At 39.7% G+C, this 19795-nt stretch overlaps 1 protein-coding gene and 1 pseudogene across 1 annotated transcript in view; one reads left to right on the top strand and one right to left on the bottom strand.

Moving 5' to 3' along the window:
• Positions 1 to 19795, bottom strand: part of LOC121168724 — a 39564-nt pseudogene that overhangs the window by 1117 nt on the left and 18652 nt on the right.
• The window catches only part of RAP1A (RAP1A, member of RAS oncogene family), a 92156-nt gene that overhangs the window by 785 nt on the left and 71576 nt on the right, over positions 1 to 19795 (top strand). The gene's annotated exons all lie outside the window — the stretch shown is intronic.

The raw sequence follows: 19795 nt of genomic DNA on the forward strand, positions 1-19795 counted from the left end.
TGGGCTCCGTGTCTTTCCCCAGGTTTGGGGAGGGAAGAGGTCACAGCGTGGTGCTGGCCTCCCTTGCATGGGGGGTGTGTGTAGGGGTGTCGGGTTGGTGGCCGAGTCCCTGACCCCCTCGCCCAGGACGTGCCGGGCAGTGACTTCAGCTGAACTGCGAAATCCTTGACTGCAGGGGGAAGAGGGGACAGGTGTGTCCTCCCACCTCCTTCCGAGTTGAGCACTCTTCTTCGGGCTGAAAGCCAGGGTGTAAGGAACCTTTGATCTCTTGGAAAAAAAGAACTGCGTTTAAGAGTAACGTGCTCCTTTGAGCGATAGAAAATCGTGTTAGAAATAAAGTGGACTCACCAGGCAGGAGGAGGTTAATGGGACCCAGGATTGCAGGTAGCCACTGTTGGCTTATGCGGGGTGACAGGTGGTGTTTTCTGGTGTGTGTGTTTTGCAGTAAGAATCAAGTATCAACTCTCGCATTTAACTTTTTTGAAGGGACTCCTGCCTTCACAACCACGCCCAAGGGCAGTCTCAGAAAAGATGCTGTTGGAAACAGGATTTGGAAACTTTCTTTGGGTTTCCTGTCAGAATGTGTGGGGGTGGGCCTGTCAGTGCACCGCGCGGCTTTTCTTTGATGTCGTAGGTTTGTGTGATACTTTGACACGGGAAGCACTGAGTTAGGCCTCAGGTCCCCTTGCTGTCTTTCATTATGCTTTTCTCTAATACTTTCTGTTCTGAAACTTTTTTTTTTTTTTAATGCAGTGATTCGGGGAAGCTTACGTTGTTTCCTTGGTATTTCAAATTGTGTTCTTTCTTGAAACGTGCTTGGGTATACGGTGTTGAGGATTACACGTGTTTGATACTTATTGAATGAGTTGGATGATTACAGAGCTGTGTCTACTATTTATACTTTTTTATTCTCATTTTGAGAAGTACCTCATGTCAAGATTTTGTATTTCACATAGAATACATGCAACAGTTTTCAACCTTTTCTAGGCCCCAGACACCTTCCAGAATATGATAAAGTGTATGGACTGTGTCCCCAGGAAAGAAAAAAATAAAGGGCAGTCTTTGTAAAACTTTGCCTTCAGTCTCAGAGGCCTTGTGAAGCTAACCATTGACGCTTGTCTCGGAATCCTTGAGTATTACTCAGTTACGTATCCAAACTCTTCACAAGCCTTAGTTTATTTTTTGGCCTCAGGAAGGACTGTGTGTGTCTACCTTTGTCGTCAAAATTCTGGATCTTGGACAACAAGATTTAAGACTGATTGCTGTTAAAATTTTGTGGAGAAAATTTCTTATTAAAAAGTATTACTAGTCGATTTTGAGTTAATATGCTGATGGTTTCTAAAATATAAAATTTTTCTGGTTGGTCACTTTTGGCACCTTGAAAATCATGGTCCCAAAGCAGCCCATGGATTTTATTGTTCGGGTTACTTTTTAGCAGGGTGGTCATCAGTTAAAAATGTTCACAGATCACACTGTTCATTTCTCCTCATTTAAACTTTTCATGTGTATGGTTTTCACATAGTTAATAATTGTCATCATTCAAAATTAATTAAACTGATACCTATTAAATGCCAGCTTGTGGATAAAACAAAGTCCTTGCTGTCTAATCAAGAAAGACAAACTATGACAGCTAGCTGTAGAATCTGTCTGCTGATAGGAGATCCGCAAAAGGGTAATAAAGTAGGATGAAGGGCTCGAGCAGTCTGGAGAACTGGAGAGGAAGCTGGGGGCTGAGGTGTTATGCACTCTGTAGGGGAAAAGGGTTACAGCAGGAGGACTTGTACTGAAGACCCCTGAGTGTACTTGACCTTTTGAACAGCTAGCAGGCCAGTGTTATTGGCGGACAAAAACAGAGGCAAAAGTGAGAAAACCTTAGGTGGAGAAGTAGCCAGTGCCACTATGTGGTCCATAGGCCAGAGTAAGAATTTAAGATTTAAGGGAAGGGACAGGTGGGAAATCCCTGTACCTACAAAAATGTATCAAGGCAAATAACAACAATTTTGAAAAAAACAAAAATAAAACAACAACTCGGGGTTTTACTTTGAATGAGATGCGGAGCATTGGGGGAGTTTGAGCAAAGAGACCTGTTCTGACTTGGGTTTGTGAGCATCATCCTGGCTGCTGTGTGGAAATCTGCTTGGGGTTGGGGAAGCAAGAGTGAAATTGCAAGACCATCAGGAGATTAAATCACCTTCCTTTCTAAACTGTTCAGTGATTGCAAAGCAATCTTCCTGCTCTTGGATGTGTACGTAGTCTGTTCCCCTTCTCCCCTCCTCCCTTATAAAGTAACAGTGAAATCCACACTTGTACATGCAATATTTTCTCCTCTTTGGGAATATTACCTTGAGGTTCCTTTCCAGAAGGACTACTAGATCAGTATAAAGTGAAATGTTTATCTGCTGGTGCTAGTTTTGACAGTCATAGTTTTGGCTATAAGTTGGATATTAGTAACATTTTAAATACAGTTTCAGTCATAAAAAGAGATCTTTTAGATTGTTAAATTGAATTTAGCTCACATCTCTAACATTTAGCAACAGGGTGCTAATTGCTGAGCAGGGTCTCTGCCCTTGGGGCATTTTTCCATTCTGTTGTAATTTATAATCTAGTGGTTAAATAGCATCACATCTTGCTAGTGCTGTTCACTGTTATTCATGAACTTTGTTAGTGTGATTGATGATTTTTTATAATGCTTTTTTTGCAAATGATTTTAAATAAGTAATACATTTAAATGAGAAATTTCTGTTTTGCATTATGCTTTTATAATCTTAGAGCTTTGACCTCCCAGTGTTTTCTTCTTTGCAGTAAATTATGCAGCTAGTACTCAGTTGAGGACTCTCACAGTTGATTTTTTGAATTGTTGTAATTCTTTATGGTTATTCAAAAAATAGTTATACTGTTGTTTTTGTTAAGTAAGATCGGCCTTATGTCATTTGAAACGTTGTTTAGTGTGTGGAGGATGATGATATCAGTATGTTTTAGTAGAAAGTTCTACCACTGAGATGGCTTTGTTCAGCATTTCTGAATCTGGTGTGACTGAGGTTTGACATCTGTGAGAGAAGTAAATTGAACTGAGTTACCAGAAAACACCTGGCCCTGTGATACACGTGCTAGGGGCCAGTAAAAGCTCATGTGTCCAAGAATCTCTCATTGCAGACGTTCAGTCAAAATATCTCATGTGAAGCATATTTATATCTTAATATTGTGGTGCTGTTAAAATTGTGACTATAACCTTGCTTCTTCTCAGTATTCCTCTTCAGATTGAACTAACTGCTTATAAGAAGAGTTAATGACATATTTCCAAGGATTTTTTTTTTTTTTTGCACATTCTCATGGCAAAGTCACATATTTTGGAAAAGATTTGCACTAAAAATTATTTAGGTTTTCATACATTATTAAGACCGATGAAACGCTCATTTTTCTTTTGTGTGCATGAAACTTGGGAACGTGAGCAGTAATTTTTGTGTGCTTTTTACTGTGTCACAACGAAAAATGATGTGCCCCATTCACATTTTGAGTTTTTACAATGGTATGGGCTTGTAGTGAATGATTCACATTCCCCAGTCTCCTTGGCTGGCAGTTTTGAGATGACTGGTAGGGTGGAAGTTTGTCTGAAAATTAAATGATCCAATTTTTGAACCTCCCAGCTTAGCTCTGTTCATGCTCATGCTGTTCTTCTGATCAGCAAAGCAGTTGAGCAGAAGTGTGTCATGCTCTCGTTTCCGCTTCAAAGTAGGCCTGTTGTAGGTAGAAGGTACAAATGTACACACACACAAACACACCCAGAAAAAAAGGGAAATTGTGATTTTTAAGGTAGAGTTGAAACAGGAAATGATGTGCTTTTAAAAGTGGTCCAAAATAACGCTTTTAATATAATTTTCAGAAATACATGATTTGCACGTGGAGGATGAAATGCTTTGTGAAATAAACTTTAGTCATTGGACAAGTCAATGGCCTTTTTGCAAAGTACTAAGACTTACTTATTTGGGCTATATATATAGTTTGGCTAAATCTTATTTATTTTTAAGCTTTTTTTATTTTTGACAATCTTTACATTTTTAATTAGGGTAATAAGGCACTAGGGCTGTAGGAAAGTGGGAAAGACTATTATTTCCCTGTTGTTTCCTTTATATACCTGAGGAAAAGGGAATATTGAGGGAGAAGCCCCACCCAGTCTCCCACCTGCCCCAGGTCCCGGATGTGGGGGATGCTGAAATCCTTGTTCAAGTGGTTTTGATAGTTCACCAGTTATGAATCACTGCCAATCTTGCCACTCCAAGCACGATGAGGTTGTTGAAGAATCCACTGATTGACATAGTCCGTCAGAGTCTCCATTTGTTGTCCGGTATTTCGCTGCCAACATATAACTGAGGCAGTTGATTGACCCGTTCCGTCTTCTGTCTTTTCTTGGTTAATGTTCTGTGTCCGGCATTTCTATTGGGGAGATCCCCAAAGAAACTTTGAGCTATTCCTAGACCAGATTGTTGTATGTACTAACAAGTATAGGGCCCGCCACAGTCCATCGCCCCAATCAGCTGGTGGTTGCAATTGCTGGGCTGGTTCTGTTTTCAGGCCCGACTTTCTCTAGAACCAATGAGTGTTGCAGTCCAGCCTGGTTCTGCCCAGCACATACTTGGCCCTCACATAAACTAGTGGGAGCTGCAGCCCAGTCGGAGCGACCCACAATAACCCCCACCAGGCCCGACCCTACCCTGGTTTGCCAGTATGTGTAGCAGACTAGTCCAGTCTGTCCCCCATCCCATTTGGCTCTTGTACATGTCAATGGGTATTGAAGCTTAGATCCATCTAACCAGCTCAACTATCCAGCCCTCACGGATGTTGTTGAGCACCTCTCTGTCTAGCCACCCCAGCCACTGTCCTAGTTTTTCATGCCCTCCCATGGGAGAGGTAACCCAAGAGGGAAGAGCCCACTATTTCCCTCCCAGGTCTCTCGCACTCCCAGTTTATGCACTCTTCAGGTGGTTCTGTGGTTGGACTTGACAGTTTTAGTCCCCAGTGCCAGCTGATGCTGCAGCTAAGCCCCAACAACCCTCACCCACTCTAATTTATGCTTGTACCAGTAGGAATAATCTGCCCAGCCTGGCTTTTCCCTGATCTAATCCACATGAGGTGCATAGGTGCTGTAGCCCTGCTTAGTCTGGTCTGTCCCCATCCCAGCTCACGCTCTCCAGTGGGAGTAGCTGTCCAGCAAGGGAACCAACCCTGATTCCCCTGCGGGCTCTGCCCCCTCCCTTCCTGGTTCTCATGAGTGCTGGTTGGGAGCTGCGGTCACATCTGGTACAGACAACCTCACCTTGGCATTCTGTGTTGTGTACTGCTTTTGTCGCGACCAAACCTGGTCCGACCCACACTGTGCTCCAGCGTTTGGATTTGCCAGTGGATGATGTGAACTGATTCAGCCTGGTCTGCCCCCGACCCATGCCAAATGTATGCCAGTGGGACACTTTCCATGACCTACTCTGGACTATTTCCTTGCATGCTTCTTGCGCTTACCTGCAGGGACTCTGTCCTGCCAAAGGAGTTGCCCAGGCTCCTCCATCAGAACCCCTCCTAGTGCCAGAATTTGTGCATACCAGTGGGTCCATGAGCCAGCACTACTCAGTTCACCTCCTGTCCTAGCAGGAACAGTGGCTTTTCTTAACTGGTCTTCAACCCATTCTGGTTATTCTGGTTCTTGCTGTTGGATGTTTCAGCCCAGCCATGGCTCGTCCATACCCACATATGGCTCAGTTGAGGTTAAGACCTAGCCTAGTCCATCCCACATCTACCTTGGTTTTCCAGAACACCAGAAGGTGTTGCAGTCTGACTCGGCAGTTTGGCTAAATCTTAAGGATTTCTTTATAAATCTCTAGTTTTCTCAGTGTTTTCTGTCTTGGGCCTATTTAGTACATATTGATAATAGAGAGTGGTTATAAGTGTAGAATGGCTACGATTAGCCAAATTTAAAATTAGATATGTAATCCTACATTTGGCTTCAGAATGTGGTTAAATCAGACCGTATTTCATAAGAATAGGAAATGCTAAAAAAAAAAAATCGATACTGTTGGGTTAATTAAAATCTAAAGTGCCTTACTTTCAACTCAGGTGTGTACACAATATTTACCCAAAAGTTTTGTACTGCTTATCCATTTATTCTGATGTAAGATAATCTTTCTCAGAATAGGAGTGTCGTTTTGCTATCAAAGACAAAACCAAAGTAAGATATGAAGAACTGGATGGAGTTATTGTTTGCACACATCACAGATGCAGTTTGTATGATATATTTTTAGAAAGTCTTAGTTCACATCAAGTCTTAGTTCATATCTGTCAGATGTGTAAATTGGAGAGTAAATTTTTTTCATGTGTTTTTAGTGATTTTTTAAAAAAGATTTATTTATTTTTATTGGAAAGGCAAATATACAGGGAAGAGGAGGGACAGAAAGATCTTCCACAATGGCTGGAGCTGAGCCAATCTGAAGCTACTTCTTCTGGGTCTCCCACGCAGGTGCAGGGTCCTAAGGCTTTGGGCCGTTCTCAGCTGCTTTCCCAGGCCACAGGCAGGAAGAAGGAAGGAAAGTAGAGCAGCCAGGTCATGAACCAGCACTCATATGGGATCCCAGTGCATTCAAGGCGAGGACTTTAGTTGTTAGGCTGTCGTGCCGAGCCCCATAATAATTTTTAAAATGAGTGTTTTTAAGATTTATTTATTTTTATTGAAAAGTCAGATATACAGAGAGGAGGAGAGAAAGAGAGGAAGATCTTCTGTCTGATGATTCGCTCTCCAAGAAAACTCAATGGCCAATGGCTGGTGCGCTGCCGATCTGAAGCCAGGAGTCAGCAACCTCCTCCAGGTCTCCCACGTGGGTGCAGGGTCCCAAGGCTTTGGGCTTTCCCAGGCAACAGGCAGGGAGCTGGATGGGAAGTGGAGTTGCTGGGATTAGAACCGGCACCCCAGGATCCCTGCATGTTCAAGGCGAGGACGTTGGCTGCTAGGCCACGTCGCCAGGCCCTGAAATGAAGTTTTAAGTGGATTCATATGATCTAGATAAGTAGTCTGTATTATAGAATAGTAAGCAAACAACTATTATTATAGTAAGTGAAAATCTAATACAAATCTTTGAAATATATTTAGTTTGCAGTAGAGCCCAAATCTGTTGATACCTTTGAAACTCACTTTTGAATTAATTGTATGCATGTGAAAATGTTGTATAATTTCCTTCATAGATTTCAGATTCACTCATTGAACTCATGTTTGGGTGACCCCAAATTATACTGTTTGAATGGAGACTGACATGTGAAGATGATAGTCTAGTAATTATTTTATGGTACAGCCAGTCATGTTTTATAAATAAATGTTATATTTCCATGACAAAAAATAGAATGGTGTTCATTTTCTAAGTAAAGTTAATGTGACTATTTTAAGTTCTTAGTGTTGAGCAGTTATCTGTGGTCTTATTTTTGAACAGCTTTGTGATATTCAGGCAAATTAGTTTCCCATTTGTTTAATTTACAGTAAAATAACAGTCATTTTTCCTGCTACCTGTTTTATTTCAGGGTGAGAATCTTAAAATTTTTAAAATTTTTAATTGACATACAAAAATTATACATGATTGTGGATACCATATGAGGTGTTGATATGTGTGTGCATTGGGTAATGTTCAAAGCAGGGTAAGCATATCCATTTACTGAAACACTCTAGTAAATTATTTTTAGCATGTATACTTATATATATAAACACACGTAAATGTACATATGTATTTATATATAATACACACTATAAATCGGGGTTTTTTTGTTCCAGTAGAAATTTAACTTTTCTTGTTAATGTCAGATGTTTAAAATAGCTTAATATTTTTCCTACACTGATTGAAATTATCATGTGCTACTAAACTTAGTTATCAGCTGGAACAGAAATGTATGAATAGGGCTGGCACATTGGCTCAACTGGCTAATCCTTCACCTTCAAGCGTCACATCCCATGTAGGTGCTGCTTCATGTCCCAGCTGCTCCATTTCCCATCAGGCTCTCTGTGGCTTGGGAAAACAGCAGTGGATGACCCATAGCCTTGGGACCCTGTACCCCATGGGAGACCCGAAAGGGGCTTCTGGTTCCTGGCTTTGGATCGTCTTAGCTTTGGCCAGCAGAACATCTCTTCTCTCTGTCTCTCCTTCTCTGTGTAAATCTGCCTTTCCAAGAAAAATAAATATCTTTTTAAAAAAATATATGAATAGATAAATTGTACCAATGTGCATTTTCAGTGAATTCTGGCAGCTTGCCAGTTATTTTCAAGTGTCTCCCCGCTTCAGTCCTAAGGATGATGTGTTTATCAGGCAACAATAGTATGTTTAGTTTGCAGAATGAGAATGTTTTTTCTGGCTTTTCCATTTTGAATTACAGGATTCATTAGGCATTTATTCTCAACAGGCTTATACAGTGAAATGATCTATTTAGCTATGGTGTGTTCTTGGTGCATTAACTTTGGTCCTGGGCCTGTGGAATTCTATAGGTAATAGTGACTTTTGGGTGACCTCCTTTACATGGTGTGCAGGTGCTTGTGAGCATAGTAGATTCTAGAAACAAACAAAACAAAACAAAAACAAAGGTTCTTTTACTAGGCAATAAATCCCTGTTTGCTTCAGGATCATTTTCAGTGTGATAACTACTTAAATTTTTCTTTCTGTTTAAAATAATTCATGTTACTTTGTGGCAGATTTTGAAAATAGCGTAAGTATAAAGAAATTGAAACTCATCATTGAACCCGTCATCCAGATACAATGAGTTCTGGCATTTTATTGTATGTTCTTTTCATACACTATATATGGTTACATTTTACACATTACATATTCATATATTACATACATACATTTTTCCTTGCAAGTATATATTTTTTATTTGCCCAAGACTTGAAGTTTTATCTTTTATATGTAAACTTTTTATTCTACTTTTCTTCCCTTGGGATGTTGCTGTCCTAGTCTGGGACTTTAAGGTGGATTCTTTCTATTATTAACATTTTAAATAATTATGGGACAGAGATTTTTATACTCTAATTGTTGATTGCATCTTTGTTTTTGTTTTCTCTCCTTCCTTTAGGATAGTTTTCCAGAAGTGGGATGGCTGGACAGAGGGTGGTTACCCTGTTAGAATGGTGTGTGCCTCACTGCACCTTCTAAAGCATAGAGTAGGTCTTTGCCGATTTGATAGATAGCTGTTAAAACCATGAATGGTAATTACAGCATACTTGTATTAATAATCTGTAAAATCAGCATCATATAGGAATAACAATTTGTAGCATTAGTCTAGAAAGTGATTGGATAATGGATTTCTCTAAAAATATTGACAAAAAATTATCTTTATGTCTTTATGACAGAAAATCCATGATTGACATTCTAATGTGTGTCTCTTTTTTGAGAGAGAGAGAAAAAATATAATTTTAATATCCTTTTTTTTTTTTGCAAAAATCACAAACATCAGGGAGTTTAAGTTTTTTTTTTTTTTAGATTTTATTTTTATTATTTTTTTATTGGAAAGGTGGATATACAGAAAGGAGAGACAGAGAGGAAGATCTTCCGTCCGATGATTTACTCCCTAAGTGAGCGCAACGGCCAATGCTATGCCGATCCGAAGCCAGGAGCCTCTTCCGGGTCTCCCACGCGGGTGCAGGGTCCCAAAGCTTTGGGCCGTCCTCGACTGCTTTCCCAGGCCACAGGCAGGGAGCTGGAAGGGAAGTGGGGCTGCCGGGATAGAACCGGTGCCCATATGGGATCCCGGGCATGCAAGGCGAGGACCTTAACCACTTGCGCTATCGCGCCGAGCCCAGGGGGAGTTTACGTTTATAGCAAGTAGAAATATTTGAGAAAAATGAGGGGAGGTACTTTGATAATTCTGAATTTTTAAGAATTATTTATTTATTTTGAAAAGGCAGATTTACAGAGAGATTATTAGATACATGGTTTAAGGGACTTTACCAAATTGAAGTTAATGATGATTTGATATTTTTGTACCTTGGAGTTATTCTTCCTTTTTTTTTTTTTTTAAAGATTTATCTATTTTTATTGGAAAGGTAGATTTACAAAGAAAAGGAAAGACACAGAGAAATATCTTCCATCTACTGGTTCACTCCCCAAATGGCTGTAGTGGCTGGAGTTAAGCCAGTCCAAAGCCAGGAGCCAAGAACCTCTTCCAGGTCTCATGCAGGTAGGTACAGGGTCCCAAGGCTCTGGGCCATCCTCAACTGCTTTCCCAAGCCACAAGTAGGGAGCTGGATGGGAAGTGGAGCAGCTGAGATATGAACCAGCACCCATATGGGATCCCATTGAATGCAAGGCGAGAACTTCAGCCAATAGGCTGCCGCACTGGGCCCAGAATACCTTTTTCTTTTTTTCTTTTTATTAAATTTTTATTTTTAATTTTTGAATTTTGTGGTACAATTTTGTTTAGACTGGGATTCTCCCCGCAAACTCCCACCTCCTGACATATTTTCCCCATGTTGCTACAATAGCATAGTCCTTCATAAGGAGTTATAATTCCATCAGTCTGTTATTTAAGTGTGCCCCGACATTGCTGGTACAGACAATGTCAGACAGTCTAGCATCCCATTGTCTACACATTTCCAAAAGAAAAATAAAAACTAAAACAAAAGATACCTCGCCTTGCCTGCACCAGGATCCCATATGGGTGCCGTTTTTATCCTTAGTGCTCCACTTCCCATCCAGCTCCCTGCTTCTGACTTGGGAAAGCAGTTGAGGATGGCCCAGAGCCTTGGGACCCTGTACCTGCCTGGGAGACCTGGAAAAAGCTTCTGGTTCGTGGCTTCAGATTGGCTCAGCTCCAGTCATTGTGGCCAGTTGGGGAGTATACCAATGAATGGAAGATTTTTCTCCAAATTTCTGCTTCTCTCTGTAAATCTGACTTTCCAACAAATATAAAATAAATCTTAGAAAAAAGAAGTAATCCTAGTACTTGCTTCATGAGACTGTTTAAAAGATTAGAAGAAATGTATAAAATTAGTTGGTGTAAGCAGTAGGTATTTAATGAAAGCTAGTTAATTATATTGAATTTGGCTTTTCTGCCAGTCATATAGAAGACTAGAAATAAATTATTTTTGAATCTTTATTTAATATGAAAAGATTAAAATGCAGATGACCTGAGGTGAGCAGTGGCAATGGGGTGGAAGTGATGGACACTCTTTGTGGCAGCAATGGCATATGCCAAAGCAGAAAGTTAGTTCAAAATTTGGAGAAAAGGGGATTGATCCAAAAGAAGCCTATGCTTTTGTGCAGTTAATAAATGTGGAAATGCCACTGTACAGATTTATGCATCTTGAGGGCTCGATTGTGTCTCTGTGGACCACAGGTTATCCTCACTTTTAGGCTTTAGTGCTGGAGTTCTTCAGTAGAAAATGAAATCATATATGTGGCTTTGCAGCATTCACGAATGCTGGGGACTTACAGAACATCCTGTGTGAACACTGGTAAACAAAAGATAGGCTTGTTAAGCAGCTTACAAGTTAAAGGCAGTGAAATATGGAGCAATAGAATAGAAAATTGAATGAATGAGCTTTAGAAAAAAGTTACTCTATTCCTGTTCTCAATCTACCATTCCCAATTTGCCTAATGAAAAAAGTGTGTTTACTGATGTCATTTTTAGCTATTTTGGTACCTGACTCTAACTCTGCTTAGACTGTACACTTGGCTAAATAATAGGGCAACATGTTAGCCTCATAATTGACATGCTGTTTCTTTTTCTATTGATGAATATGTAAGCTCACCTAAAGTTACTTCAGAAAAGAAGTAATTCCCAATTTTTTTTAAAAAAACACTAAGCTTATTTTATTTCTATGATGCTTAGATATTTTTTAAGTTTGTGAATTGTCCTGTCTTTTAATTTTTCGTTTAGTGTTGCAGTATTACCTGAATTTAGAAATGAAGCTCTATTAGTTATTTTTATTCAAATCTTCTTAAAAGTATCCTTGAAAATATTAAAAATTAGTCATAAATACAAGGGCTGGCACCATGATATAGTAGGCTAAGCCTCTGCCTGCAGTGCCAGTATCCCATATGGACCCCATTTCAAGTCCTGGTGATCCCACTTCTGAGCCAACTCCCTGTGAATGGCCTGGGAAGGCAGCGGAGGAGGGTCCAAGTCTTTGGCTCCCTGCAAACATAGGGGAGACCTCAAAGAAGATACTGGTTCCCAGCTTCAGACGGGTCCATCTCTGGCCGTTGCAGTCATTGAGGAGTAAGCAGTTGGATGGAAGCTCTCTTTCTTCTTCTTTCTGTGTAACTCGCCTTTAAAATAAAATGAGTACCTCTAAATAATATTGTATATTGTTGGGGATTGTATGTGTACATGCTACTTTAAAAAAATTATGTGAGAGAGAGAAGAGGACAGAGAGAAAGATCTTCCATCCACTCGTTTACTCCCCACTTGCCCTAAATGCAAGCTGGACCAGGTCAACTCCAAGAGTTTTGAGCTTCTTTCATGTCTCCCATTCAGGTGTAGGGACCCAAGCATTAGGACCATCTTCCCCTGCTTTCTCAGCCCATTAGCAAGGAGCTGGTTTGGAAGTGGAGCAGCCAGGTCTTGAACCAGCACCCATATGGGGTGACGATATTGCAGATGGAGGCTTAACTTCCCACACCATAATGTTAGCCCCCATACATGTTACTTTTTTAACAAATACTTAAAAAAAAAAAAAAGCTTTGTTTTTATTTGAAAGGTACTGCTGGTTCTGGGCCAGGCCAACTCTAGGGATTGACAGGACTGCTTCTCTGTCCTCACTTGGTGGCTTCCTCCCAGGACCCACATAGGTGGGAAGCTGGATCGGAAGTGGAGGAGACAGGACTAGGACCAGGCACTGAGATAGGGATGAGTGGCATCTTAGTGCTGTGCCAAATGACCTACCCCATAAGTATTATTTTTTTTTTATGTGAGACTACAGATCTGATGAATGATACTTCATTTACTAAAGGGATTTCAAATATTCAAAACAGTGATTTAATGCCACAAACTATAAAATTACAATAATTTTTGAGTAGCTTTAAGGTTATTTCTGCCTCTTGTTTGTTAACAGAAACCTGAGCTAGAGTCATTCTCCTAGGATTAATTATTGCCTATCCCCCATCTTTACTTTTTCACTCTCCAACTATAGCTGAAGCAACAGGATCTTTCCTCATTTGGGTCATTCTGGCTCATTTCTACATGAGATGATATATAAAGTGTTTGACATAAGTGAACTTTTATGACTTTGTCTTAAAGAATCAAAAGCCCACTAATTGAAAAGAATATTTAGAATGTTTTTTCTTACTCTCTTTATCAAAGGAAGTGTTTTTTCTCCTTTGAATCAGTAATTCTGAATGTTAAGTTCTTATCTGAGAAATCATAGTTAGTTCAAAAAAATAACAGTTTGAGGGCCCGGCATGGTGGCGCAGTGGTTAAGTCCTCACCTTGCACGCCCGGGATCCCATATGGGCGCCGGTTCTAATCCTGGCAGCCCTGCTTCCCATCCAGCTCCCTGCCTGTGGCCTGGGAAAGCAGTCGAGGACGGCCCAAAGCTTTGGGACCCTGCACCCGCGTGGGAGACCTGGAAGAGGCTCCTGGATCCTGGCTTTGGATCGGCATAGCATCAGCCGTTGCGCTCACTTGGGGAATGAATCATCAGACGGACGATCTTCCTCTCTGTATATCAGCCTTTCCAATAAAAATAAAATAAATCTTTTTAAAAAATAACAGTTTGATTACTCATTCAATAAATCTTTGTTGAATAATTGATTATTGAGTGCCGGATGGTATACTTGCAGTGAATAAGACTGTTGGAGGATGTTGGTATTGGAGAGAAACGGTGACCAAATAAACAAGGTAATATTAGAGGTCCCTAGTGCCATGGAAGAAGCTAGATGTGAGGATAAAATTGTAAGAGTGATGAAAGAGTGTAGATTGAATGTTGGGTAAAATCTCCTAGAGTTGGGGAGGGCAGAACATAAACGTGGGACCTGAGTGACAAAAGGCCGACGTGTCTGCAAGAAGAGTGACTAGGCGGAGTGCCCATTTTCTGTCAAGGCTCTAAGTGGGAAGCAGGCAGTCAGGTTTAGAAGCATGTAGAAGGCTCTTGTCATCAAAGCTGGGAAGAGACTGATAGGTGAGTGAGGCTGGTTGAGAGCAAATCATGTAGACCCATGGTGAGGGATTTAGATTTTGTTCGTATTAAGACACTGAATGTCATTACTTCTCTTTGTGATTAAATGTGTAATTTAAAAATTTGAAATAGTGTTGCTGATAATACTATCTTTAAAAAATCTGTAGGTTAACTATTAGTTTTTCTGGACACAGTTACTGCTTATAGTCTGCAAATTGTATTGAAAAAGTCTAATAGTGTATTTACTCTGAATAGATTTGTACATTTAAAGTAGTGTATACCCTTTCTTTGACTAATAATTGACTCAAGTCTTTGGGACTAATTGCCACAAATCCTTATACATTGCGGCAGTTTGCAGGTTGTTAGTAATATAAAATACCGTTTTTGTTCAAGAACCTAGCATTGCATTTCTGTTGGTTAGTTCTGACAGTTCAGAATTTCAAAAGAGCCTTTACTTATCTACTTAACAAAATGTCAGATAGGCAGACATGTTTAAATACATGGATTTTTCACTGGAGATTTGGGCACCACTGATAAGTGTCCTGACTACTGATAGATGTCCTGGAGTGTAGGGGGCCCTGAGGGAGCTGACTTTTTTTTCCTCCCTGTTAGACTTCTTACATCTCATCTAATCTGCAAAGCAAATCCGTGAAGTTGGCATTACTGTTGTACAACTTTTACAGGTGGTGAAACTCAAAGTAATTACATATGAAAATTCACACAGCTCTGCTTATAGAGGATCATGGTGGTAGTAAATGTCCCAAATAAGGAATTTTTGCAGTACAAAGCAGGAAGTAGATGTTCAGTAAATATTTGTGCATGTACAAATATGAATGAATGACAGGAGACCAGCTCTGTCCCAGTGATGCTTTATTCAGTATTCTGCACTATTCTCTTGGCCTGGGAAAATAGTACAGGATGGCGCAAAGCCTTGGGACCCTCCCCCAGCGTGGGAGACCAGAAGAGATTCCTGGCTCTTGGCTTTAGCTTGACTTGGCTCTGGCCATTGCCAGCACTTGGGGAGTGAACCAGCGAATGGAAGATCTTTCTCTGTATTTTTTTCTCTCTGTACATCTGTCTTTCAATAAAAAATCAAATACAAATAGATTCTTGACTTCATCTTTTTTTTTTTTTGCTCTGCAACACCACTCCCTGCTGAGATTTAAATTACAATAAATCACATGCCAGAATTCTGAGGAGGGAGATAAAGTCAAACACTTGGAAAATAATTTTTTCTTACATCTTGTTGACCAAGTTTTCTTTCTTTTTTCCTTTCTCTGCTTTTTTTTTAAATCTACTCTAAATCCCATATTCAGGTTCTAATTAAATCTCTTAATCATTTTTGTAACTATTAAAAATTTTACTGTAGTTTTCTGGTTACTGGCATTTGATGTAGTGGTTAAGAAGGGACATCCACATCTACTTTTGGAGTGCCAGAATTCAGGTCCCAGCTCTGTGCTCCATTCAGCTTCCTGCCAGTGTACACCCTGGGCGGCAGCTCTTGGGGCTCCTGCTACCTGTTAAAAGTGTATTGAGTTCCAGTTTCTGGCTTTGCCCTAGCCCAGTCCCTGCCATTGTGGGCATTTGGGGAATGAACTGGCACAGATTTACAGAGAGGAAGATCTTCTGTCCACTAATTCACTCCCCAAGTGGGCACAGTAGGCTGGAGCTGAACCAGACAGGAGCCAATAGCCAGGAGCTTCTTCAGGTCTCCCACGTGAGTGCAGGGTCCCAAGGCTTTGGGCCGTCCTCCACTGCTTTTCCAAACCACAAGCAGGGAGCTGGATGGGAAGTGGAGCAGCCAGGACATGAACCAACCAGGACACAACCAGAGCCCATATAGGATCCCACTGTGTGCAAGGCGAGAACTTTAGCCAATATGCTACTATGCCAGGCCCTCTGCCTTTAAAATTAAAAAAATGAAATAATAAAAAAAATACAACTTGCTGTAGTATTCTTAAAAGTAGTGCTGGAGTAATAGCTTTTGAAATATTTTTTAGCGAATATTAGTTATCTACCTAATATCTAACTTTTGAGGTAGTGTTTGTGTAGTGGGGATGAATGTGTACTTGTTTCTGTCTTCCATAATGCTGGGACAGTTAGTAGCTGGTCGGATTTCAAGTCTATCTATATAGCAGTAAGTCAGGGCTGGTTTTTTCAACTGATGCTTGTAACAAGGTAGACTTGTAGTATGAGATCCTCATGTTTATGAAATTTCTGATCCTTCAAATTAATTAATGGCTTAATTTAGTGAGTTAAGATTAAAATTCTTTTTGAATATATGATAGGATTAGATATATAAAGGGTGAAAGTAAATGAAAGTTGTGCTACACCATGAAAAAGACATTTTTTTAAACAGAAAATAAAAGTGAAATTGATGAAATGAAGGCTTTGAGGAGATAAGTTGATATGAACGGCAGAATACTTTTGTTTAGATATTACGACCTACTGGGACCTTGTGAGAGGACATAATAAATCTGTCGTTTGTTGCAGTGTAATGATAGCTGTGTGATCTTTTTGGTTTAGTTGAGGACAGTGGAACTAGGCAGCATAAAGGTGATTGTTTGGGAAGAACAGATATAATTTTAAAAATTTATTTATGGTTGTCTGAGACTAAAGATAATATAAAAGATCACGCTCTATGATCTTTTGCCTGTTAGTATCCTCAGGGTGTTAGCCCCGCCGCCCTCCGGCGTTCTCCAGGTCAGCTTTCAGACTGCCCAGCTCTCACACGGTGCTGCTCTCCGTGCTCATGGTACCGTGAGCTTAGTAACAGTCCGTGGTGTGACGTCATCATGCTTCAGAAACTTGCTTTGCATTCAGAGCATAGGTATCAATTTACCTACAGATTTACATCTCTAAAAAGTGATGTGGGTGGTACTTTTATCAATTTAATATCAGATTAACAAAAACTACAAAGAAGCGGTGTGAGGAGAATCACGTAATAATCAGATCTGTTCTTCTTTGTGTGCTTAAATTATTTTAATGGTTGTTCTTTCATATTCAGATGATAAAAAGTATGAGGGTTTAGTACTTTTGCAATTCAGAATTGGTCAAATACCAACTATTTAAAAACTTATTGTACCTTTTGCATACTAAGTTTCATTCACTTTTAAGACAAACTTTAGTTGTAAAATATCTCTTTGATTTAAAAATATTTAGTAACTTCTGACTAGTATTTCACTCGAATGCTGTATTTCTTACGTTGGTGTATGATAGTATTTTAATTCAGGACTCAAACTCTGTATCTGCAAATAGAAGTAGGAGGATTTTAGATGATGTAGTCATCCTGTAATTTCCCCTTAACTTTAGACCACTGTCATGAATGGAACACACTTGAGGTCGTGTTGCCACCTGGTGCCATCTGCCTACCCTTAGATGCTGGAGAGAAAGAACCCTGGCTTTGAGGTTTTCCTTGGCTGCCTGTACTTAGATTCTGGGGTACTGGGTTGAGCTTGTGTCTTGCAGTGCGTTGTTCCAGTTTTGATCTTTTGTAACCATATCATTTCCATAACCATGCGTTTAATGTCTTCTGTGTCTTGTGGATTGAAGATGGATATATGAAGCTTTTTAATAGGGCAAAGAAAATGCCTATTAATAACATTTTAAAAATATTTATCAAAACATTCAAATGCTTGTAAAAGAGAGTGTTTATATAAAGGACCAACCATCTCTGTGGTTATTTTTCTTTTATTTATTTATTATTTATTTTTTTAAAGATTTATTTTTATTATTTTGTTTATTGGAAAGGCAGATATACAGAGAGAAGGAGAGACAGAGAGGAAGATCGTACGTCTGATGATTCACTCCCCAAGTGAGCGCAACAGCTGATGCTATGCCGATCCAAAGCCAGGATCCAGAAACTTCTTCCAGGTCTCCCACGCAGGTGCAGGGTCCCAAAGCTTTGGGCCGTCCTCAACTGCTTTCCCAGGCCACAGGCAGGGAGCTGGATGGGAAGTGGAGCTGCTGGGATTAGAACCAGCACCCATATGAGAATGCAGTGTGTTCAAGGCGAGGACTTAAGCCACTAAGCCACGCCGCCGGGCCCTGTTTTTTCTTTTTTTTAAATTTCATTTTGTGACATAGTTTCATAAGCTCTGGGATTCCCACAACCCCTCCATGTGCCCTACCCTCATGGTGGATTCCTCCACCTCACTGCAGTATTACAGTTCAAATCCAGTCATGATTACTTCATTGCACGCATATACCATGCATAGAGTCCAGCATCTTACTGTCCAGATAAATTCAACAGTTTCTTGGGGAGACCATTTCTGGTCTGAAAGCAGAGCTGGCAGAATATCATCCCGTCCAATGAAAAGCCCTCTGTTGTTATTTTTCACAGAATAATACACTTTTTTAGCTTATAGGCCTAAGGTTTTGTTTTGTTTCCTTTTGTTTTTTTAGAAAATCAACCATAAATTTGCATTTATTGCCAAGCTTTTTGAAAAATGTCTCATTATTAAGAGACATAAAGCAGATTGCCACTGTTTACATAGTATTATTTCATGTGTAGAATATAGGATTAAATGAAATACATCAGAAGATTCTAAGTGGTTATTATCTCCAGGTTGTGAGATTACTGGCACTTTGTGCACTTTTATTTTCTGAACTTTATATACTACTCAGACATTCATAATAATGAAAATGAAAGTTCCAGAATAAATTCATCCTGTACTATGAAGTTAAATTTGGTAAAACTACTAAAGGTGAAGAATCTCAGGAGACTGGATGAATTAAAGGATTTAATTAGGTAGAATTTTTGAAATGGAATTACATGTATGGAAAAAAATAAACTTAAAAATAGTTGCCACTTTTGGAGTAAAGGGATTGGAGAGCAATGAGAAAAGTGTTGTGCTGTTGATAGCCATGGTTTGGAAAATTTGTTTCTTTTAATTCAGGTTTGCCTCACTTCCATTAATTTGTATGCTATTTTATATATGAATGTGTAATTACAGGGTTTAATGTAAGTGATATGCTAAATCTTGCTTTGAATATTTACATTTAAGAATATGTGAGTATTTTTTTAATGTTTTTATTTTGAATTTTGAATTATGTGGTACATTTTTGTATAGGCTGGGATTCCCCCAGACTCCCAACCCCTGTCAGACTTTTCCCATTTTGTTACAATAATGTAGTCCTTCATAAGGAATCACAATTCTATCAGTCTCCCAGTTAAGTGTACCCCGACATTGTTGGTACAAACAGTGTCACACAGTCCAGCATCCCATTGTCTACACACATCCAACAGTTTCATTGGGAATCCATCTTTCATCTGGATGCAGGGATGCATGTTCCATTATACCCCCACATCTGTATATGACAGACCCCAGTACTCCATCACTAGACATTACCATAAGTGAGAAGCCATGAAACAAGGTCAACAACAGTATGAGTTAGAACAGCCACATCATCAACAACAACATCAACAACAAATTATACCATTTAAGAATATGTGAGTATTTGTAATCACCAGGAAAAGTTTGCATCTAGTACCTGTTAGCTGTTCCTTGACTTTTTTAGTTCTCAGTTTTCTCACGTATAATGTAAATAAAGAACAGTATTTATTTCTTTGGCTTGTTTGAGGATAAACATGCCTGGCATATAAAAAGCACTTGAATGTTTTTGCTGCTATTACTAATTGCAAAATTCAGCATTGGTGTCTTC

The sequence above is a fragment of the Ochotona curzoniae genome, unplaced genomic scaffold, assembly GCF_017591425.1.
Source record: "Ochotona curzoniae isolate NIBS_2020 unplaced genomic scaffold, NIBS_Ocur_1.0 scaffold_1037, whole genome shotgun sequence".
Lineage (NCBI taxonomy): Eukaryota > Metazoa > Chordata > Mammalia > Lagomorpha > Ochotonidae > Ochotona > Ochotona curzoniae.